This window comes from Abramis brama (genome assembly GCF_963993115.1).
Source record: "Abramis brama genome assembly, chromosome: 1".
Lineage (NCBI taxonomy): Eukaryota > Metazoa > Chordata > Actinopteri > Cypriniformes > Leuciscidae > Abramis > Abramis brama.
The window spans coordinates 45,858,458-45,884,687 of record NC_139963.1 but is presented as its reverse complement, the minus strand read 5'-3'; the positions used below and the strand labels follow the sequence as shown (position 1 = coordinate 45,884,687).

Genomic DNA, 26,230 nt, shown 5'->3' with positions numbered 1-26,230 from the left:
CGCGTAGAACTGGGCTTGGGTAGACCTTGATTATATTCTCTTTTATACTGTTTTACTGCAATTTCATCATGAGATATTCAAACTGCAAAGCACAAGATTATCTGAAATGGGCTCGCGTCTGTTGTCTTATCTTCTCCAGAGTCCTGCAGACAGATCTTCAGCGTCTGTGGACGACCTGCGGTTACTGACACATGAACCAGAAGCTGAAAAAACTCATTAAACTTTATCGTAGAAACGGACTGGTTATCTTACAAATGTTCCTCTGCCTGTTCAGAGAATGAAGGAGATAAAAGTGCTTTCACGTCGCCAAACAGAAAACACATTCACTCACATTTCAGGATCAAGCTGGACAATAAATCGCTGCTTATTTAGGCAATATATTTCTGAATACAAACAGAAGAAGAAGAAGAAATGGTAACAAATCTTCAGATGGTTTTAAACAAGCAGTACAGGCCTATACAGAATTGATTTTTTACAGCATTATAAAACCAACAACAAAGTGGGTTAATCTCTCTCTCTCTCTCTCTCTCTCTCTCTCTCTCTCTCTCTCTCTCTCTCTCTCACACACACACACACACATCTCTACGTCCATTGTCTCTGTGCATCTCTGACCACTACAAGACAAGCTACATATGATTTCTTAGGTCAGTGTTTTTGATTAGAAACTGTCAGTGAATCAACCAACACTAAGTTACTTAACACCAAACAACACAAAGCACAGCGAGGAATCAGCATGGCCTCCTCATCAGAATGAACAACCACACTTACCTGACCGCTGGTCACCTGACAGCACATCACATGCCACATCGACACCTGTCACATGCCTTTCAATCCTCCTGCCCTTCAAAATAAAGCTCTCGTAAACACAAAAAAGGCCTTGACCTGAGGAACATTTTCATGTTCCACCAAGAACGTTTTATTCACTGTGTTCTGGTAAATATGAAGCAGCACAACTGTTTTCAACACTGATAATAATCAGAAATGTTTCTTGAGTGTCAAATCATCATATCAGAATAATTTCTGAAGGATCATGTGACACTGAAGACTGGAGTAATGATGATGAAAATGTAGCTTTGATCAAAGGAATAAACGTATTTTAACGTATATTCACATAGAAAACAACTATTTTAAATGGTAACAGTATTTCAAAATATTACTGTTTTTACTGTATTTTTCATCACATAAATGCTGCCTTGGTGATCAGGAAACAGACTTCTTTTAAAAACATTAAAACACATTCTTGAGAGTTTAATGAGTTTCAATCTTTTGATTGCAGACTTTGGTATCTTAGCAGAAAACAGTTTGAGACGTTAAGTCACGTGTGTGATTTCTGGGGTTGTTTTGCTGGAGAAACATCTCAGAAGCAAGCGCTGGAGAACTCACTGGGTTAAAGTGTCTCTGTTGATCTCCACTTCATCACCACAGCTGAATAAACGATTAAAACATCACTTTAGTTTGAGCGTTGACGTTTACACAGACACCAGACCTGCAGCCATGACAACATCACCACGGTTACCACACGCTGGTGGCAGTTAACGTGCCAAATGTCAGCCTTTAAAAACTGAATATTAACTGGGCGGACAAGCACTGAAAAGGTGTGTGTTTGAGAGTAGGAGGCGGATTTCCATCTGATTATCCTAATGGCTGAAAATAGCACATGTGAAGCCAACGCTGACAGAAGAGACACGCGTGGAACAGGACGCTGGGATATAGTTAGCATTAGCCACATTCTCCTACACTGATTTATCACTTATACTGACAGTATGAAGATCACATCACATGATGCATCAGACAGGTCATATTTAAAATAATTTCATGGGTCATATCACGGGAAAAGCCATTTGATGTACTATGTGACATGCTTAAACTTTCATAACTCGCACATAAAAAACTAACATCATGTCTATTGTGGAGAACAAGGTCGTCTTGAGGTTGACTTCCCAAAAAAAAACATGACCTCATTAACATATGGCCACCCATATTTACAAATCAGCACCATTAAGCAACTTGACTCAATCAGATAAACTGGTATTCAGTAGGGGTGTAATGGTACATGTATTCGATCCTGAACCGTCATGGTTGTGCATACAGTCAAACGACGAATACAGTCAGTCACAGGCGATCCACACTCCAATCCAGAAGGGGGCGCGTGTGGTAATGCAACGCTGTTTGCTAACCACCACAACAGGAAAAAGAGCAGAAGAAGAGACGATCTACGTACCAACCCAAAACAGGAGTTCAGATGACACACAAGAGATTGCTAGAAGCCTGTACACTGAGTTTCGATTCATTTTTGTGATGCGCTCCACAAACTTAACGGAAAATAAGCGCAGAGAACAATATTCTGTTTGTTTTCTTTACTTTACAAAAGCACAATGTTTTGTTTTTATTGTTAATGTTCACAAATAAAAATAGAAAAACTGTAAAAAACCCTTTACAGTTTCGAATCGTCTCTTATCGGTGTGAGTATTTTAAGTTGTTTCCGCTGTTGTAATGAGACAAAATAATTTAGCATTGTGCTGATTTGTGTCATGGAAGTCCAGTGATGAAATATGCAAATATACCGAACTTATATCGAGCTGTGACCCCAAATGCGAGGTACGTACCGAACTGGGACTTATGTGTCCCGTTACACCCCTAGAATTCAGAGATTAGCTAATCATACAAGAGCTGTGACTGTTTTTGGTGAAAAAAAGGCATTATAAGAGCACTTTGGTGGAAATAGTGATAAACTGCTGTAACAAACTGGTTAATCAATCTGTAGCCTTTAATTGATTTGTACATTTACTGTTGTCACATACCTTAGTGAATTTTGATTATAGCCTGTAAAATAACATTGTTAGAACATTATCCCCTAACATTCCTATAAAGTTTTAAGTGGGAAGCTTCCTAGCAGGCACTGGATGTGGAAAACACCACAAACAGCAATACCAGCCTCACTTACTACTTAACAGTTTGACTTTATTTCTGTCATAGGTCTACATAACGTTAGCCTCATAGCATAATTGCCTAAGAAATAATTAATTAAAAAATGACTTGGGCAATTATGCTATGAGGCTAACAAAGTTCTTATTGAGAATTATTCAATGTTCGGATGTTGAAAAATGTATAGTTTGAAGTCATCATTATGGTGATCTGTGTTTGCTTTTGTTGTGCTCTTGACCCTTGTTTTTCTAATATTATTTTTTATCAGGCTGCTGTAACTGTGTTTGTTATGGCAAAAAGAGAAAGAGAAAATGTGATCAGAAGATATTGGCTATATGGTGATAAAACTATAATCATCATTTATGGTCCGATTCACTGACTCATCCAGAAACTATAGATTTTGTTAATTTCACGTGATTGATTATAACAGACCTGTGATAATATTCCAGCATGAGATCCAGCAGTGTTGTAATCAGATAATCTAAAGTATTTTAATACATTGTACACTAAACATTTTGAAATCCTGCATCTATTAGACACACTCGGACAGTGACATTGCTTCATGCCGCAATGCATTCTGGGAGCCATGGGTGAGTTTTGTATGATGCGCCCAGAATGCATTGCAGCATGAAGCATGTCACCGTTATTGAGATTCATACGCTGATTCTTGATGTCTGTATGTTCCTTAAAGAAGACTGCATGGACTAGCTATCACAGGTGTATTATAATAAACCATATAAAATGAATAACACCTCTATAATCATAGATTATCTCCAGGATGAGATCAGTGAGTCAGAGCACTAAGTGATAATTATATCTGTGTCCCCAACAAGCAGCCAACATCATCTGATCAAAAGAATTTTAGGGGATAATGTTCTAACAATGTTATCACTAAAGATAATTTTAGAATGTATTTAGAGAATGTTATTCTTTTAGAAGAAGAATGGGCCATTGCTCCGGGTGTGTGCCTGTGTGTGTGTGTGTTCACTTCTCACTACTCCTAATGTGTGTGCACTTGGATGGGTTAAATGCAGAGGACAAATTCAGAGTATGAGTTACCTTACTTGGTCTTCACGTCACGTCACTTAAATAAAACTAGCCGCTGAAAACACTACCAGAACACAAACATTTCTACTGGGTGAAAGTCGTAAGACGCATCAAAGACAGATTGATTGGAAGGGAAACGCGAGTGAATGCGCGTCCGTGCGCTCCAAACCCGTCTTAACAAGCTAATTAAATCTGTTTTTTTGTTTTACAACACTCCCTGCTTGTTTATTTGTGTTCCGCCTGGAGCAGCTGAAATTACACACACACACACACACACACACACACACTAAAGACTTGTCTGAACTTCTGATCCAGCTTCTTCTGTCGTGCTTAATGAATTCGGCCCGCGGTGACGGGAGCGCGCCGGTCCACACCAGCGCACTGATACAGGTTAAATGCCCACTGAAGTGCCTTGAAACAAGCAGCTTTATTCAATGTGCTGATGTCATTTCCACTGAAACAAACAGTAAGAGAGGGCGAGGCATATCGAACAGCTCCTCCCCCTTTAAAAAAAAATAGCGTTTTGTTTATCAAAACAAAGCCAGAGCCGTTGAGCTCTGGTAATAACCTCATAACCTCTAACTGTTTCTCCTCCTAATCTCCTCCATATCGCTTTAAAATACATATTTTTGTGCAAATTCAAATGGATCCGATACGTTTTCTGGTCTGCGGCGACTGATATATCGATGATATATGATCCACTCTGTGTATCCTGTCTCTGGACCAGAGCTGTGGCGGTTCGCGTGAAACCAGACTTCATTCGTCCCAATGGAAAGCATATTTACACTGTCTGAATTGTTCCCTATCCCTTATATAGTGTGCACTATGTGCCATTCTCCATGTAGAAAATAGTGAAAGTGTGACTGATTTCAGCCGCAGCTTCAGCGTCTATTTTTAATGTAGAGGGCGGAGCTTCAGACTCTAGAGAGGATTTGATTGGACAGAAAATCTGACGAGAAGCTGGAGTGCAGGGTGATGTCATCAAAATCATTGATCCATTTTGGCGGAAGTGAGAGACTAAGTTTTGAACGCTTAAATCTTCTAAATGCTAATTTTGTCATTGTTTTGGAGCACACTAGCTTATAGATAACAGAAGGCAAACACTAAAAGCCCCAAAAAAACAAAAAAACATTTTTTATTTCATGGGGACTTTAATAAATCATCTAAACGGACTGTGATACATCTAATACCACACAAATAAAATGTGGTATACTCAATAAAATATTGTAATTAGTCCACTAAATGTTATAGTCAAGGTTATAGTCCTCCATATTTAAATGACCTCTGTTATGTACATTTCTAGGATCTTATGCATCTTGAAATAAAGCACAAACAAACAAACAATAACAATAAATAGTAAAGTGATATTTCTCTTGATAGATAGATAGATAAATAAATAAATAAATAAACAAACAAACAAAATGATATTTATCTTGATAGATGGATAAATAAATAAACAAATAAAGTGATATTTGATAAATAAGAGATATTCATCTTGATAAATGAATAAATTATATTTATCTTTATAAATAAATAAATAAATATGTATCTTGATGAATTAATAAATTAGAGATATTTATCTTGATGATTAATAAATTACTTTTATCTAAATAAATAAATAATTAAATAAATAAAGTGATATTTACCCTGGTGTTTAAGTGATATTTTGCTGTTCTTCATCACACTCTTCACTGACAATATGTCGTCTCCTTGGTAACCAAGCAAACTTTAATTAAATGAATACAAATAAAACAATCACAACTTTTAATAATTCTACTAAGGAGATGACAATAGTTTGGTGTGTTGTAAATGATGCCACAACAGATGGTCGTTATTTGTGTAAAATGAAAATGAATTATAATACACAAATAAACATTGAAATTATTCATGCTTATTTCTGTCTTTGCTTACATTATCATAGTTTTATAATAATATAATTTAATAATATTTGATGATGAATTTTCAAAGTCTAAGATTGAAAGTCTGGATCTGGGACCAGGGTTATTATGGTAATAACTGAAACTAAAACTATATACATGAGTGAATAAGATCAAATTCTGGATGGACTTTTGCAGTTACATTAAATCAACCTCGTTTGATTAGAAATGATCATGAAAAATCACGTTTCCCGTGATCGCAATGTCTTTATCCGTGGCCTTTCGACCAAACATGACTCAGGGATTCTCACCACCATCATTTGGTCTCATCATCCTCCTGAAACACTGGATAAGTGAATCTATTTCCACAGATCTGCTCTGTTCGTTCTCATCCTGTAATTCGGGGAGTTTTGAGCGGCGGCCAATTCTGTCTCACTCAGCGTTTGCATTATTCATGCGTGTATTTATTAGCACTCTGAGGTACAATTAGAGCGGCTCTGATTCTGAATGTGCTTATGTGTGTAAAAACTTTTACTGCCAAAATTTACATAAACAAATCAAGCACAGAGCAACATCCTCTGACCCAAAACAGCATCAGGAACTCAGTGTTTTTCATGCTTTATATCTGTTTGTTAGTGATCATTTGCAACAACAAGCTAAAGAGAGTCTTTTTGAAATCAGCATTCATGTAATTATGGGTCAGTCTCAAACTCACTATCCACTTTCATACATGAAACCTGTCCAATTGTGAATGTTTAAACAGAAGGCAAACATCTAAAACAGTGTTTCTCAAAGTTGATGTTTTCAATATGACTTAAAATAATTAACAGGCAAAACAACTGATTTCTTTTTTCTTTGAACCAGAATTCACACGGTAAAAATCTGAATATATGATGAAACCTAATTTTAAAAGTGTTTTATAGATCAGGAAAAGTCATGGAAATTATATATATATAACAAACCACCATATATATATATATACATTCTAGTAATATACTGTAACTATAATACTGTTTTTTATACTTTTCATTCAAATCAAATATAGTGCAGCTCAAAGTGCTTCACATGTCAGAATCTAAAAACTTGTATTTTGGCTCCATCATCTTGGCTGATCCTGTCGGATTCAGAGATGACATAAGAAGGCCGATGGGGAGCGTGTCTTTTTATCCAGATGAGCAGGTAATTCAATCATGTCTTGATCTTTGGCCCCGTAACCAGAGTCACGGTGTTGCCCGAGGGTCATCAGAATACTAACAACACTGCGGATGTCCAGAGGCCAGACTTCAGGTTAGACTGTGACTGGATGAACGATGAATATGGTAAAAGAGATCAAATCCTGCAGTCATTTTGATGTGATGTGAGTCTACACTACAAAGGATGATTTTCTTACTTAGTATGTTTATCTTGTTTTCCAGTATAAATAGCTAAATCTAGGTGGGAAATAGTCTCGCGTAGCCAGACCTTCAGACTGACGGCTGAAGGTCTGGAATTCATAGCAGCTTTCTTTGGCCAAGGCCCGCCCATAAGGCCGTTTGACCGACATGTCAAACAACCAATTACAGTTCGTTTCGTTCAGTGTCACGTTTCGTTGCGTGGAAATGTCCCCACAACAACAGATCGGCGTGCAACCATAGACTGCAACAAGTCAGTCAGCATAGAAAATCAAAGAAGGAGAAGAAAACAAGCAGTAAGTCATTGATCTGTTTGTGCACGTATAACAACAATTGCGTCTGCATTACCACATCTGATCAAAACACCGAGTAAATCAGTAGGAAACGCAATTACACGTCTGCGCTTTGTTTCCAGGCGGACCGAAAATAAACGCGACACTCGCGCCCCCCGGAAATCCGATAAAATTCAACCAATCAGATGACGACTTCGACATTCCTGAAGTGTTTCCAGTTAAGTGTACCATATGCATCAGACGTTTAGCCAACGTTCCGTGGGCGTGACGTCTGAGGCTGAGACTAGGTGGGAAATAACTCTTTTCCCACCATTGACGGAATTTTCTGTCATTTGTGAGAAAACGCTTCCCAGACGCTGACGAAATTTTCCAGCTTTCCGTGTTTTCACTGTTATATGGTAGGGGGCGCTATGACACATCTTCTGAAAGAGGACTGAATCTCCTGATCAAAACACAGGTGAAGAAGAAGCAGAAAGAAGCAATGCAAACCCATAGATATCATATAATAAAGGCTAGATGTCTCGTGCGCGCTGCTGGCCAATGGAGGTCGACGTCCGCATGTGACGGCCATGTTGCCACAGACAGCTCGCTCACTCATAACGTTGTTTTAATGCTGCATGTACTTTTTAAATAACCATAACTTGCTCAATTTTCTACCGATTTTCAAACTGTTTGGTTTGTTATAAACGTCAGAGACGTAGTTATGACACTGCATACATATGAATAATAATAACAAACATGTTCAATCATTCGGAATTATAGCCACGTTAATAACTTTTGTAAGAAACCATACCGTTTGTAAATCCGTCAAGATTTCAGCGAGATAAGAGTATTTGTGTTTGTGCTTATCACTCACCTTACATCAGGTACCACAGAGCCCGCCAGAAAGCCTGCCTGTGACAAGATGGCCGAACGGTGATGCCGGAAGAGACTCCGCCGTAAGACATCTAGCCTTTATTATATGATATCTATGTGCAAACCTGTGAGCTGTGCTGCTGCTGCAGAAGAATAGGACACAGAAGAAGAAAGTTCAACACTTTCATTTTCACAGTCATTTTTGCTTATTATTATGGGTTGAATTGGATCATCGACATTGGTTAATAAAGTGAGATTAAATACATAAGGTATATTTGTGTAATTTAACATTTAATTATAGCAGGTTAGTGTAATATTCAGAGTTTGCAGGTTACTCTCACCAAAATTAAACCTAGGCTCTTTTTGTCAATCTACCCGAGTCAAACTTTTGTGTAAAAGTATAGTTAGAATGGAAACGCCACTTTTAAGTTTGACCGTATTTTCATTTTAGGTCAAAATGCCTTTTGAATGGGAGTGCTTGGGGCACTACAATGATAGCATGATTTCTATGGCAAAACTTATCAACGCCTAAATGAATCTACAGCAATCAGGTGGTACAAGTAGGAGTTCTCCGAAAATTCACACGTTACAAGCTGTAATTACGAGCTCTGCAAGGGCATGAACGCTTTTTGCAATTTGAAATCTCATAATTACGATATTTCCAACATGCCGTGAACGCACCTTTACTCCCAATTTCTCAGAGTCAGTCAATAAATGGGGAAACAAAGTATTTTAAAAGGTATCTTTTTTTATATTTTGTTGTAAATGCATTTCTTTACTAGTTACTTGGAAAAAGTAATCTGATGTTACTCCCAACACCGGTTCCAACTCTTTAGAAGTGTCAGTGTCATTTCATGACTGCTAACATACAGTACAACAGTGGCAGAGACTGAAACTAATTCAACATAATGTTATGAAGGTCTAAAGCTTCTCTCTTTCCCACAGACTCATTGCTCTTCTAACTCATAAACTTTATCATTCAAGCATCTTTTCCTCGCTCAAGTTTCCGTGCATTACCTTAGGTTGTTGCATAATGCAGTCGCCTTGAGGGAAACAAACGTGTTTTTTTAGTGATTCGTTTGCAATCTGGCTGCCAATTGTCAAATTAAAACTGCATATCCGTCCAGGGAGCTAAACTCATTAGCTCGTAGAGAAAAAGGAAAGAAGCCAGAAACTTTCATGGCTGTGTCTAAATTAGACACACAGATCATTAGATGAACTTCAACAAGTTTCAAGTCTGTTGGAGGAGAAATAAAACTCAATCTGTTCAAACTCAGCCAAAGAGAGGCAGAAATGAGCAGCAAGAGAAGCAGGATGATACTGGATCTGTTATAATAACTAGTGTGAGCAGATATACTGTCTACATAGGGAGCTTCTTTCTGTCATCTCATTTGGTTTGGGATCAGAGCAGGTTTGGACAGATCAATTATCAACTTCTAAAGCCAGACAGCGACGTGAGCGTCCGTTTACACAGGTTTCTCTCTTTCTTTCTCTGCAGGGATCTTAGCTATATCACACCAGCAATGTGTGTGTGAAAACATCTCAGCATGAGTGTGAAACCCGGATCCTTCTGCTGGGAAACACAGTATTCCTGAGAACGCAAGCCTATTGGCATCATCAATTGTAAATTCATATATTCAAATCAGCCCATACAACAGAAGGTTAAAATATGCTCTTCATTAACATTTGGGGAGGCTAGAGCAATTATGCTAATTTGCAAATGACCTCTATGAATAAAGTAAATAAATCGAACGAAGATACCAACCGTATAGGTGTTTAAAGATCTACAAAACCACAACAAGCAAGAATTACAAGCAGGAACCCTGAAAACAGACCTCGTCTTTAGTCCTGATAACATCTTGAAAATGATAACAATTTCATTGATTAGATCACATGATTGGGCCATCAAACAGATGATTATCCAATCGGATCAAATAGCTGCTCCGTCAGTGCCGGTGAATCGATCTGGACGTTCAATGAAGACATGAAATGGTTTCTGGGATGTTGGTTTAATCTAAAGACAAAAGCTGTCTGCACACGATATGAGTTTTCAAAGGGTATTTTTGTTAAAGGGTAACTCTCGCCAAAATTGAACCTAGGCTCTTTTTGTTAATCTACCCGAGTCAAACTTTTGTGTAAAAGCATAATTAGAATGGAAACGCCACTTTTAAGATTTACCGTATTTTCGTTTTAGGTCAAAATGCCTTTTGAATGGGAGTGCTAGTTTGTGTGGCGTTTCCATTCTAATTATACTTTTACATAAAAGTTTGACTCGGGTAGATTAACAAAAAGAGCCTAGGTTCAATTTTGGTGAGAGTTACTCTTTAACGTATGGCAAAATAATCAGTCTTGAATTGTTTAGTGCACTTGCTCAACAACATAATGTGAATCATTGCCGTGAGAGAAATTGTCCGAAAATGTCAGAAGTGTTGAATGTTGGGTCGCTCCTATGACGGCCATCTAATGAAGAACTAATAAGAGTCATTCAATTAGAAATGTTCATATTAGCTCATCATATGCAACATAAATCAATACATTTCGCATTCTAGATGACAAAGACCATTGATGTTGGGCCGTCTGCCTTGGCTTTTACTCAATTATTTTGTACAATATGACAATCACAAAAGACATGGGAAATATCATGCAACAATGCTTTACATGAAAATGATCTCACATTACAGATCAAATTGCAACAGTTTGACTTACTCAGAATCACACATAGCCTATATTAGATGTCTCATCCTTCATTGTATGGGAGGAAGATAAAATGATAGTGTATTGATTTTTCCTGCTGTGCTTTGATGAGGGTAATGGCTTCTCGTGTATATGTTTATAGCGCTATATGAAGTTAACACCAGCACTGATGCTGATGCTGATGTCTTTTATTGCGGGTCTAATGTCAGTAATGATCCTCATAATCATTGGGATTTGATTGGATCGTAAAAGAAAATTATGAAAACATTTTATCTTTGAGAAAAACACTAATGTGTCATGCTCAAAAAATACCAAGAAAGGTCAATTTCTTTCAAGAATTGTTCTTTTTTTTTTCTTTTTTTTTTCAGAGTTCAAGGCACTCCAATGTTAGAAAGATATTTATGTTTAAGTTCAAAGTGCGATGTTTCCAAAGTCAATGAGTAATCCTGTTAAATAATCGATTCTCTGTTAAATATCTCATATCTGTCAATCAAACAGAAAGTCCCGCCCTCAAACTCACGTCATTTGTTGAGTCAGAAGATGACATCTCCAACAAACAGATCAGATGTGCGTTTCCCAAAGCCAACCATGGTCGCAAGTTCCATCGTTACCAATAGAGTTCAATGGAAATTGTGACCATATTGGTTAACAAAGCTTTTGGGAAACGCACCCCATGTCAATGTTCTGAAAGCGTCCGAGTCACAGTGATTCAGCAGGTCAAACTATCTGAACATCTTTAAAGCAGACCTATTATGCAGAATTCTCTTGGTGTTTGAACACAAATGTGTGTCGACAGACTCACATTGCGTTAGAATAAACTGGGAAGGGTCATATTGTTGTCCTATTGCTAGTTTAACTACTTCTATTGCTCTCCTCATTTGTAAGTCCCTTTGGATAAAAGCCTCGGTTAAATGATTACATTTAAATGTAAATGACAGTGTTTGTACACATCCACCCTATAATGGTAAAAATCAACTGACAGTGTTTGTCAGTTTAAATGCAATAAGAAGTGAAAGAGAACTTAATTTAATACTTACGGGTCTGACATCAGCTTTCTGTATGTGTGTTTTGTATGTGTGCGCTCAGAAAACCATATATCAGAAGTTTAGACTGATGCGGCTTTAAAACACATACAGATAATAAACTTTCATGATGATGAAGAACTGCAATGTCACGTAAGAGTGATCAAGATGATAATCAAAACCAAACAGATGTTTTAGTTTCTGTCAGAGTATCCGAGGCACAAGCTGTAAAGGCTCCGCCCTCTTCTGGAAAGGGGGGCGGGGATCAGCAGCTCATTTGCATTTAAAGATACATGCACAAAAACAGCATGTTTTTCCTTCCACTCAAAAATGGGAATTTACAACATGGTATAATAAATCATCTGTAGGGTTTTTGAGCTGAATCTTCACAGACACATTCTGGGGACACCTGAGATTAATGTGACATCTTGTAAAAATGGGCATAATAGGTCCCCTTTGAAGAATTTGAAGGCTGAAATAAAAACTCAGCATTTCTCAGTCAAAGCGTGTAGCCGTTTATTCACCTCAGAGCAGAATAAAGAGTTTCCCGCCGCGCCGAGTGAAGATCTCACAGTCAATCAGCGGTTAATTTATCGCTCGTCTTTTCGCTGTTGCTCCACGGTCGGTCAGAGAAATTACATAAGGCGTTAATTAGCCACCCCAGTTCTGTCTCTGGTGTGTAGAGAGTCAGTGGGAGTCAATGTTCATTATCAGCCGCTACACTAAAAATACACTCATCCAAAGCTGCGTGCAGCACTAAATCACGCTCCCGAAACACTCTGCTGGAAAATACGACCTGATTTCCCTGCAGGAGACGACCGGAGGATCATTCAAAGAGAGGAATCAAGAAGTTTGTGTTTCCCGAAGCTCTCCAGCATTAGAGTACCCATCTTACATGCTAACATCATATAATTACACTCTTTTATGAGTACAACAATATAAAAAAAACAGTTTGTGTAGGCCTATTTTAACAATCTTAAGGTTATCAATCCAGTGAATTAAAGTCCCCATGAAATCAAAATAAAAATGTTTGGCTTTTAGTATGAATATGTTAGCCGTACTGTTATCTATAAGCTGGTGTGCTCCAAAACTATAACAAAATTCACATTTAGAAGATAAACATCACTATGGATCAATGATTTTGATGACATCACTCTGTACTTTAGATTTTCTGTCCAATCAAATCCTCTCTAGAATCTGAAAGCTCCGCCCCCTACATTATAAATAGTCGCTATCGGTCACTTGTTCACACATTTATTATTTTCTACATGGTGAATGGCACATAGTGCAGTATGTAGGGGATAGGGAACAATTCAGACACTGTAAACACTGTTTCAAAGCACTTCAGGGGGCCTTTAAGATCAGATTATTCATAACAAACGGCTTTACATTATAAAATATCCTACTTGAGTAAAAATAAAAAACAAAAGACAGACAAACTATTAAAAAAAGCTAACGGATGGTAGTTACGTCTCGTGTTTTCACGACTCGAATCAGATGTTGATCATATGCTGAGTTAATTATCTAAAATAACACTGCCACGGCAACGGCGGTAATTAATTGAATTATAATTAAATGACAAACAGATCCAGTAAACGCAGAGCAGATCTAAAGCTGTGTTGTTGTGACAGATGAAATGAACAAAACCAGAGTGGAATGTCATAAAAAGTCTGTGTTAAATATAATTTTTTTGGTTCAGCTATTCCAAAAATAGATTCATTTGCAAGGCAGTCAGGTACTGGATAATTCTACTTATTGTGAAGCTGTTCAATTACAGAAGGCATAAATATGGAGGAAAAACAACTAGAGGAGTATTTACTTTAATAAGGTACTTTTAATAACAGTAACAACTAGATGAGCCACATTCCAATCTTTTATAAGATAACCATTGAGAAGCTGAACTTTATTATAACCCATTAATCCTTTGTTCACAAAATTATCTTTAAGGTCATGTTGCTTGGCAACCATAAACAGCTACAGTTAGACTAATAAATGACTTTGTGTATATAAAAAACATGAATATTTCATATTTTCAACATGTGTCTTTTATCATAATAATTAAATCTATTTCACCCCCCCCCCCACACACACACACACATATATATATATATATATATACACATATATATATATATATATATATATATATATATATATATATATATATATATATATATATACATTAAAAATGTTGAATTTCTTTGAAGTTTAAGTTGAAGTAATTACTAAATCTAAAACTGAAATAAATTAAAGCTAAATAGTTATATTTATAAGAAAACCCCCAAAACTAAACAAAATGACAAAAGCAAATAACAAAATGACAAAAGCAAATAACAAAATGAATAAAACTGAAACTATAAAAATAAAAGGTAATTAAAAATGTAAAAAAAAAATACCAGGGTTATTATAGTTAATCAAAACTAAAACTGAAACTAAAACCAAAAATGTGTTACTAGAAATTAAATAAAATATAATAAAACAAACTTATTATATTTCAGCTAGTTGTCAAGGCAACATTTCTCATTTTCATTTAGTTTAACTCCATGTACTAAAATAACTAAAAACTAATACAGACATACAATACATAAAATGTATTAAAAATGACAAAAACACACAACAAAATTACTAATATAAAAATGACACTGTCATCGACCAACTTGGTTGCACCTGGTAGCCACACCCACTTTGAAATCTCATTGGTTGAAAATCCTGCTTAACCCTGAGAATGAGTCTCAGTGATGTGTGGACACTAAACAGGTGCGTTCATTCATCAAGGATGACATTTATCTTTGCAATGACAAACTGCTCCATTTCGCAGAAATAATCTCCAGTTTAATCTAAACACACAACACTAATCTGAGTATTAAAGACTGTTCTTGTCCTGTGTACACTCTTGTATCTGTTTCCTTGCCTGTGTTTCCATGTGTTTGTGTGGAGCAAAACATTGGTTTGTCCTCCGTGCCTGCTGTCAGCCTCTCTCCGTGCCAGTCATCACACGGGCCGGAAAAGACAGAGCTGTTGGCCAGTCGACGGTCCGGCAGTGCCAACCGAGCCACAGCACCAGAGAGAGAGACTCCACAGGCGCTGAAAACCTCTCCAAACTCCAAACTCCAAACCAACACACAGACAAGCTAAGAGGTTAACAGATCCTCACTGTTAGACATTTCTGTAATTTCTACAGTTATTTACTTTAAATCCCCCAGTATTATACTGCTATTTCTCTTTACAGTAAATAACTGTGATTCCCATTGCATCATGGGAATTTTCTGTGACGTCTAACACCACATACATACAGAGACTTACTGTATTTTTTAAATTTGCTGTATACTACTGTATTTGTCTAACACCACATACAGAGACTTACTGTATTTTTTAAATTTGCTGTATACTACTGTATTTGACGTAACGGCCTCTCTGACTGGCACCATTCCATCGTGCTTTTTATTTCCTAATTTTTGCCTTACACCGCGTGTCTACAACGCTATAATAGCCAGAGGCTGTCTATATTGGACACATTGAAGCGACCGGACCTTTAATACAAAATGCAAAACTGTTTGTCCCTTGTCAGAAATAGCGCGAGCGCTTGGACTCGGAGTACGTCAGAAATATAACGGCCGCGGCGCATCACTAACTAACACTGTCTGGAATTTGCCGTGTTGCGCCGGAGCATCCAGTGTAATATCAGTGGGGTCTGTCTTTTGTTGGATCGCGCCGTTCGTGTCTGGCCCGGGGAAGAGACGGAATTCACTTCACCGAGAGAGAGACCAGCAAGCAAGGTAAAAAAAACAAAAAAACATTATGTGTGTGTTGACAGGATTGTGGCCAGTTTAACCTATGTTATAACGTTAACGTTAGCCTAACGTTACTCGTCGTCAACATGGCGGTAACGAACTTTACCATGGTAAACTGAGCTAACGTTTCATTTTACACACTTTGTTAGATTATTGAATTGTCGAGTTAAAATATGCCAACGAGCAACGCGTTTACATTAACAATAAATGTGAATAAACTAATGTGAAATTCTGTTTTGGTTGTAGATAATGTTGGCCTACTGATGAGAACCTTTATAGTTTTAGCATTAGTTTGCAAACTATAACATAGTATAGTTTTTTTTTTTAATGGAATTTAATATTTACTTCCATTTTTATATGTGTTTAAAGGCAACTGCAACAAAGCGCCAATTCGTGCCAGTGACTTCTAGCAAGATTCCAGAGGTAGGCCATTTGTGATATATTTTGAGATAAGTTTGCTGAAATGATTAGCAATAGGCTATGTGAAAATTGCTTTGGAGCCACTGGTGCAGACTAGGTAGCTTACAATATCTTATAAAATCTCTATAAAATTGGCTAACTTTATATGAAATAAGTGACCTTTGCATCATGTCTAACTTTATATTTATTACACAGCAAATGAACCAATCAGAAAATGGACCATTGTCTTTGTTCAGTCTCACCAGATTAAATGTATCCAGGTAAGCACTGCAGTAAAACTCACTAATTCATTCATACCAAATCTAGCATTCTAAACAACTTAAGTTTATATTTTTGCATTATTTTGATATTTTATTAGGCAGAAGACTACCATTGCAGTCCCACCTGACCAGGAAGGTCCTAATATATCAGCGCACAGGTGGGTTAACTACTGTAGGAAGGAGAACGATCATCACTCAGTGATTTCTTGCATGTGTCTTACTGTGTATTTGTCTCAAACAGGACAGGTACCCCTTCACTGCAGACAAGCTGAAATGGGCTAAAATCATCGATTTCAGTCTTTCTTTCAATGGATCTCAGCATTTTTGGACAGAATTTAGGATTTGTAAGTATTAAAATTTAATCTGGCATAATTTAATTTAGTTCTTTTGTATGCTATTTATTGACAAAAGCTGTTTACAAATATATATTCTTAAGTTTTTGTGAAAATAATAATAAAAATTAACAAAAAAGGAGGTTAAAAATAATGTGACACTAATATTCTCTCTCTCTCTCTCTCTCTCTCTCTCTCTCTCTCTCTCTCTCTCTCTCTCATATAGTGTTGGAACCGGGTCTCCTCTGAAGGACTGAGTACATTTGTGTTTGTGGACACGCATACAGACCAGGGAACTTTCTGATGTTGTCAATCAAGTTCTGAACAGGAACCAATCTTTGGAGAAGTTCATTTATTCGCAAAGGTGGACAAAAACATGTGTTGGCTTTTTAAAGATTATTTTGATGATGACTTTTACTCCTATGCTGTAGAAAAGTTGGAGGAGTAGACAGTCAGACATTGATAATAATAAGAAATGTTTCTTGAGCATCAAAGAGACTTCTTTCAAAAACATTAAGACACTTAAATACTTTTTTTGGCCACCAGTGTACATGAATCCAACAAATTTTTGGAAATAAGTGAAATTATTTTTAAGGTGGGGTTATGTGTCATGTATTGTGAAAAAAACTGTGTTTTGTCCTGTGTTGGACATTTCCTTTTTGACTGCTTAAAAATGTATTTATATTCTGCAGTTTTATGAATGTAAATGGTTGATATTTCATTATAATACTTGTATAAGATAAACAACCAATGACTCTACATTCATTTAGTCAAATGCTAATGTTTTGTTTATGATTTTATGTATGTTTTTAAAAATGTGTGCAGTGAAGGACAGCACATAATGTGTTAATTTAACACGTTTACACATCTTTGTGCTAACCTTTCTGACATATTTACTTTGTTAAAATCATTAACACAATGAATGAGTTAAAATTAACACAAAAATGTCTCACCCATTAATGTGTAAAAAATTTCACACATCATTTCCAGCATTGGCATGTTTATTTAGTGATATATATGAAATGTTTTAAATAAAAAAATGGTATTTTGTGATAACTTTGTCTAATTGGTTTGTAGTCTAAGTAGTACTTATGTAGGATACAAATAAAATTAATCATATATCAAAATTATGAAATCTAATTTATATTTATTACAAATAAAAATAATTACAGTAGTGTACTGATTAGCTTCGTTTTTACAGTAATGCACTGTATTACACAATTACAGTACCATAATGTAAAACTGAAATACGGTTAGGTACTGTAACTCTTAATTACAGTAACTTACTGGCAACACTGTTTTCAAAACCCTTGAAAAGTCTAACAGTGCTGCTACACACCGCAGAATTACAGTTAAGAAATGAGTGAGTTTAAACGGTCACATGCAAACCAAGTCCAAGTGACATCATAATGTCATGACACTATGACATCATAAAGGACTTTTCTGATTGGCTGGCATGCTGAATTGAATTAAATAATATGTGGTTTAGAATAAATAGTATATGTTTTAGTATAATGTGTTCTACAATAATACTGTGGCAAGCAGGGTGGGGCCGAGAGCTGTGGGAACAGAGTGAGGACGGTGGGAAAGCCCTGATTGCCACAAATACATTTATATGTATATATATATAATATATATGTGGGCTTTATATGTATATACAGTGAGGAAAATAAGTATTTGAACACCCTGCTATTTTGCAAGTTCTCCCACTTGGAAATCATGGAGGGGTCTGAAATTGTCATCATAGGTGCATGTCCACTGTGAGAGACATAATCTAAAAAAAAAAAATCCAGAAATCACAATATATGATATATATATATATTTATTTGTATGATACAGCTGCAAATAAGTATTTGAACACCTGTCTATCAGCTAGAATTCTGACCCTCAAAGACCTGTTCGTCTGCCATTAAAATGTCCACCTCCACTCCATTTATTATCCTAAATTAGATGCACCTGTTTGAGGTCGTTAGCTGCATAAAGACACCTGTCCACCCCATACAATCAGTAAGAATCCAACTACTAACATGGCCAAGACCAAAGAGCTGTCCAAAGACACTAGAGACAAAATTGTACACCTCCACAAGGCTGGAAAGGGCTACGGGGAAATTGCCAAGCAGCTTGGTGAAAAAAGGTCCACTGTTGGAGCAATCATTAGAAAATGGAAGAAGCTAAACATGACTGTCAATCTCCCTCGGACTGGGGCTCCATGCAAGATCTCACCTCGTGGGGTGTCAATGATCCTAAGAAAGGTGAGAAATCAGCCCAGAACTACACGGGAGGAGCTGGTCAATGACCTGAAAAGAGCTGGGACCACCGTTTCCAAGGCTACTGTTGGTAATACACGAAGACGTCATGGTTTGAAATCATGCATGGCACGGAAGGTTCCCCTGCTTAAACCAGCACATGTCAAGGCCCGTCTTAAGTTTGCCAATGACCATTTGGATGATCCAGAGGAGTCATGGGAGAAAGTCATGTGGTCAGATGAGACCAAAATAGAACTTTTTGGTCATAATTCCACTAAACGTGTTTGGAGGAAGAAGAATGATGAGTACCATCCCAAGAACACCATCCCTACTGTGAAGCATGGGGGTGGTAGCATCATGCTTTGGGGGGGGGTTTCTGCACATGGGACAGGGCGACTGCACTGTATTAAGGAGAGGATGACCGGGGCCATGTATTGCGAGATTTTGGGGAACAACCTCCTTCCCTCAGTTAGTGCATTGAAGATGGGTCGAGGCTGGGTCTTCCAACATGACAATGACCCGAAGCACACAGCCAGGATAACCAAGGAGTGGCTCTGTAAGAAGCATATCAAGGTTCTGGCGTGGCCTAGCCAGTCTCCAGACCTAAACCCAATAGAGAATCTTTGGAGGGAGCTCAAACTCCGTGTTTCTCAGCGACAGCCCAGAAACCTGACTGATCTAGAGAAGATCTGTGTGGAGGAGTGGGCCAAAATCCCTCCTGCAGTGTGTGCAAACCTGGTGAAAAACTACAGGAAACGTTTGACCTCTGTAATTGCAAACAAAGGCTACTGTACCAAATATTAACATTGATTTTCTCAGGTGTTCAAATACTTATTTGCAGCTGTATCATACAAATAAATAGTTAAAAAATCATACATTGTGATTTCTGGATTTTTTTTTTTAGATTATGTCTCTCACAGTGGACATGCACATACGATGACAATTTCAGACCCCTCCATGATTTCTAAGTGGGAGAACTTGCAAAATAGCAGGGTGTTCAAATACTTATTTTCCTCACTGTATATATATATAATATATTATTTAAATATATATATATATATATATATATATATATATATATATATATATATAATGTGTAACATTGTGTTAGCCTGTATTGTAATATTAACATAATATTTTAATTCATTTTATTTGTGCATGAATTGTGCGTGAAGTGAGAATTAGCTTACACACACACAGGACTCACATGTAAACACCCACACATGAACACATCCAGCGCTCAGATTCATCACGGCACCTTCTAACCTTTACAGTGCTGAGCAGCAGTGCTGACCTTTGACCTGCTCTCACACCAGTTCCTCCTGCTCACTCAGAGGTCAGAGTGAGGTCAGAACGAGATGCCTCACAGGTACAGAGCTCAGGTACGTCTCTACAGGGCTTCGATGATTCAGTGTGAGGTCAGCCTATTTACCCATAATGCACGGGGCTGAGTCATTACAACACCTTAAAGGGATGTTTATATGTGAATAAAAGCCTAAATTCAATCTGTTGATCATATAAAGCAATCTGGTCTCTTCAGAAAATTTGGACTTAATTCATATGGATTCGTTTTGCGATCTCTTTATGTGACGCCAAAGTGGTAGTTGCGTAGCTGTCAATGGAGGGGCAGAAAGCTCTCAGATTTCATCAAAAATATCTTCATTTGTGTTTTGAAGATGAATGAAAGTCTTACGGGTTTGGAACAACACGAGGGTGAGTAATTAATGACAGAATTTTAATTTTTGGGTGAACTATCCTTTTAAGAAAACATACTCTAACTCTACTGTGTTTTATTTGTGCACAGCAAAGCCATGTCACTCTGATACATTCCAGAAGATTAAATGACAATAAATTAGATATTTGATTAAACCTTTTAATAAAAAACACCAGAAACTGAATGAAAATCCCTTTCATTGAAACACACAGGTTTTGTGTCATCAATCTATATAATTAATTGTCAAACAGAAACATCTGTTAGAAAGTGTCTCAAAATGTGTCTCTTTCGTCAAGTGTTAAGCTCGAGCGAGTGGTTTGACAGAATGAGAGCGCAAATGAATGTTCGGTTTTATTGCGGTAGAGACAATGACAGTGATTGTGTGAGTGTGAGAGTCTCTTTCCTAAATACACACAGGCATGTGTTTCATTAGGATGGCCTCTCATTGATCTCACCGGAGTAATATTTACTCTGTAACTCAGAGGCCAGTAATAAAGTGTGTGATTAACAGACTCTCCTCCATGCTGGGAACACAGCGACGCTGTACTACACCGCCACCTCGCTCACTTAATGAATCTTAATGGCTTCCTAATGGCTTCTTAATGACTTCATCACACTGCACGGGATGTCACACACACACACACACACACACACACACACACACGATGGGGGAAACACCACAGTCACACACAGACAGGATTCTACCATCACTGCTGATAACACCAAAACCATCCATAACTGTCACCATAACAACCACAGCATCATCATCATAACAACCAACAACACCATCATCATCACAACAACCAACAACACTATCATCATAATAACCAACAACAACACCATCATCATAATAACCAACAACACCATCATCATAACACCCAACAACACTATCATCATAATAACCAACGACAACACCATCATCATAACAACCAACAACACCATCATAATAACCAACGACAACACCATCATCATAACAACCAACAACACCATCATCATAACCAACGACAACACCATCATCATAACAACCAACAACACCATCATCATCATCATCATAAAAACCAACAACACTATCATCATAATAACCAACAACAACAACACCACCATCATCATAACAACCAACAACACCATCATCATAAAAACCAACAACACCATCATCATCATAAAAACCAACAACACTATCATCATAATAACCAACAACAACAACACCACCATCATCATAACAACCAAAAACACCATCATCATAAAAACCAACAACACCATCATCATCATAAAAACCAACAACACTATCATCATAATAACCAACAACAACAACACCACCATCATCATAACAACCAACAACACCATCATCATAAAAACCAACAACACCATCATCATCATCATAAAAACCAACAACACTATCATCATAATAACCAACAACAACACCACCATCATCATAACAACCAACAACACCATCATCATAATAACCAACACCATCATCATAATAACCAACAACACTATCATCATAATAACCAACAACACTATCATCATAATAACCAACAACAACACCATCATCATAATAACCAACAACACCATCATCATAACAACCAATAACACCATCATCATCATCATAACAACCAACAACACTATCATCATAATAACCAACAACACCACCATCATAATAACCAACAACACTATCATCATAACAACCAACAACAACAACACCATCATCATCATCATAATAACCAACAACACCATCATCATAATAACCAACAACACTATCATCATAATAACCAACAACAACAACACTATCATCATAATAACCAACAACACCATCATCATAACAACCAATAACACCATCATCATCATAACAACCAACAACACTATCATCATAATAACCAACAACACCACCATCATTATAATAACCAACAACACTATCATCATAACAACCAACAACACCATCATCATAACACCCAACAACACCATCATCATCATCATAAAAACCAACAACACTATCATCATAACAACCAACAACACCATCATCATCATCATAAAAACCAACAACACTATCATCATAATAACCAACAACAACACCACCATCATCATAACAACCAACAACACCATCATCATAATAACCAACAACACCATCATCATAATAACCAACAACAACACCACCATCATCATAATAACCAACAACACTATCATCATAACAACCAATAACACCATCATCATAACAACCAACAACACCATCATCATCATCATAAAAACCAACAACACTATCATCATAACAACCAACAACACCATCATCATCATCATAAAAACCAACAACACTATCATCATAATAACCAACAACAACACCACCATCATCATAACAACCAACAACACCATCATCATAATAACCAACAACACCATCATCATAATAACCAACAACACCACCATCATCATAACAACCAACAACACCATCATCATAACAACCAACAACACCATCATCATCATCATAAAAACCAACAACACTATCATCATAATAACCAACAACACCATCATCATAATAACCAACGACAACACCACCATCATCATCATCATAAAAACCAGCAACACTATCATCATAATAACCAACAACAACACCACCATCATCATAACAACCAATAATAACACCATCATCATAACAACCAACAACACCATCATCATCATAAAAACCAACAACACTATCATCATAATAACCAACAACACCACCATCATCATAACAACCAACAACACCATCATCATCATAACAACCAACAATACCACCATCATAACAGGCAACAACACCATCATCATAACACCATCATCATAACAACCAACAACACCACCATCATAACAGGCAACAACACCATCATCATCATGACAACAAACAACACCATCCACTGGTGTCTCCATAACAACTATTGTCACCATCAGCATAACAACAACACCTTGAGGACACAGTATTGACACAGTATATTAACTGAAATTCAAATAAATTCCTATAACTTTCCTATAACGCCTTTGGAGACGGCTTATGGTAGAGAAATGAACATTCAATTCACGGGCAACAGCTCTGGTGGACATTCCTGCAGTCAGCATGCCAATTGCACACTCCCTCAAAACTTGCGACATCTGTGGCATTGTGCTGTGTGATACAATTGCACATTTTAGAGTGGCCTTTTATTGTGGCCAGCCTAAGGCACACCTGTGCAATAATCATGCTGTCTAATCAGCATCTTGATATGCCACACCTGTGAGACGGATGGATTATCTCGGCAAAGGAGAAGTGCTCACTAACACAGATTTAGACAGATTTGTGAACAATAGAGAGAAATAGGCCTTTTGTGTACATAGAAAAAGTCAGAAACAAAAGTGTTGCTTTTATAATTTTGTTCAGTGTAGATAGATAGATAGATAGATAGATAGATAGATAGATAGATAGATAGATAGATAGAAATAAAGAAAGAAAGAAAGAAAAGTAATTTCATGAGTGAGATGTTTCAGTGTGGTTCTCATGTGTTGGTCACTGGCGTTTGGTTTTGGCAGCTCTGTCTCTCCTGATGACTGGCGCTTCGTCCAAATCCCTCCTGAGAGATCAGAGCACATCTGTTATTCATTAAAGAGGATGGCTGGAGAGATTATTTAATGAGGGGAAATTGGCTCGTTCGGCCAGTATCGACACTGATTGTTTTGGAGGAGCCTGTTTAGAAAAAAAAAAAAAAGCAAAATTAAATACTTTTTCCTGGAAAAGAAACAGCATACATTATATATTTAATAATGAGCTGCGGCATGAAAGCATTCCCTCAGGGAAATAATAAAACAGACTCCTCTCTCAAAAATAGCTGAAATGAGGAAAACTTGATCGGTGGTCAACAATGTGAAATAACTTTGATGACTTCTTCACAATGTTGTAGAATGTGTCCAGCTCTTAATGCAGATGGTGGAGCATTAATCCATATGGAGTCAAACTAATCCGTTCGTCCGCGGCTCACGGACTCCAAGGTGACCTAAACGCTGCCATTATCCTGGGAAGAGGACGAGGGTCTGGGATCAGACTCTCTTCTGGGACGCTGCGCTCTCAGACCGCGTCTGGAAGGACACAGTAGTCGACGTTTAAAACTTCCTCTGGCTTTTAATGACAACAAATTTTCCAGGTCACACCAAAGTCACTCTGCAGCGCACTCTGATGCGTGAAAAACACGCAGACATGATTTCACTGGTGAATGACATTTGTTTGACAGACAAATACCCCCCGTAACTCTAAAAATACCACTAAAAATACATGCTTGCATATTCTACACTTCACTGGAGGTCAGGCATTCAGATGACAAGAAGAAAAGTTTGCATATACACTATATTGGCAAAAGTTTTGGGACGCCTGCCTTTACATGCACATTAACTTTAATGACATCTCATTCTTAATCCGTAGGGATTAATATGGAGTTGGCCCACCCTTATCAGCTTCAACTCTTCTAGGAAGACTTTCCACAAGGTTTGTGGAAAGGGACTTTCCAAAATTTTTGGCCATTCTTCTAGAAGTGCATTTGTGAGGTCAGACACTGATGTTGGACGAGAAGGCCTGGCTCACAGTCTCCGCTCTAATTCATCCCAAAGGTGTTCTATCGGGTTGAGGTCAAGACTCACCAATGTCTATATGGACCTTGTTTTGTGCAGTGGTGCGCAGTCATGTTGGAACTTGAACATCCCCAAACTGTTCCCACAAAGTTGGGAGCAATGAAATTGTCCAAAATGTCTTGGTATGCTGAAGCATTGAGAGTTCCTTTCACTGGAACTAAGGGGCCAAGCCCAACCCCTGAAAAACATGCAAAAACATACATGTACAAAATACAGAAAGACTTAGGAATATATCAGGGAAATAACCTGTCAAGCAGAGGAGTGCACATCCATGTTATTTCAGGACAGGCCTAACGAATAGCTGGTTAACACATTGATTCACTGAGGCAGGAGAATGAAAACAAGCGCGAGTGTGAATGCTGTCGCTGCGGATGAATAATGACAGCAGGTCAGGACGAGGCTGTTCTACTGTGATTACTGAGACGATCTTCACGGATAATCCTGCTCGCTCACACGGCATCATGTCGCTCTGAGTGCTGCATATGCCATCAAAGCTGTGGATTTACAAACGCTTAACACACAGCGCTTGCAGACGCATCAGTGGAAGAGACAGAATGATGATCCATCCATCCATCCATCCATCCATCCATCCATCCATCCATCCATCCATCCATCCATCCATCCATCCATCCATCCATCCATCCATCCATCCATCCATCTATCTATCTATCTATCTATCTATCTATCTATCTATCTATCTATCTATCCATCCATCCATCCATCCATCCATCCATCCATCCATCCATCTT

At 37.5% G+C, this 26,230-nt stretch overlaps 1 protein-coding gene across 4 annotated transcripts in view; it reads right to left on the bottom strand.

Annotated features, from left to right (window-relative positions):
* The window catches only part of rbfox3b (RNA binding fox-1 homolog 3b), a 293,709-nt gene that overhangs the window by 212,557 nt on the left and 54,922 nt on the right, over positions 1–26,230 (bottom strand). For 2 of the 4 annotated variants that reach the window (XM_084121925.1, XM_084121930.1), the window contains exon 2: positions 8,390–8,531. The exons of the other annotated variants lie outside the window; for them this stretch is intronic. The gene's annotated coding sequence lies outside the window, so the exon portion shown is untranslated. The remainder of the gene's footprint in view (positions 1–8,389; positions 8,532–26,230) is intronic. 4 annotated transcript variants of the gene reach the window in all.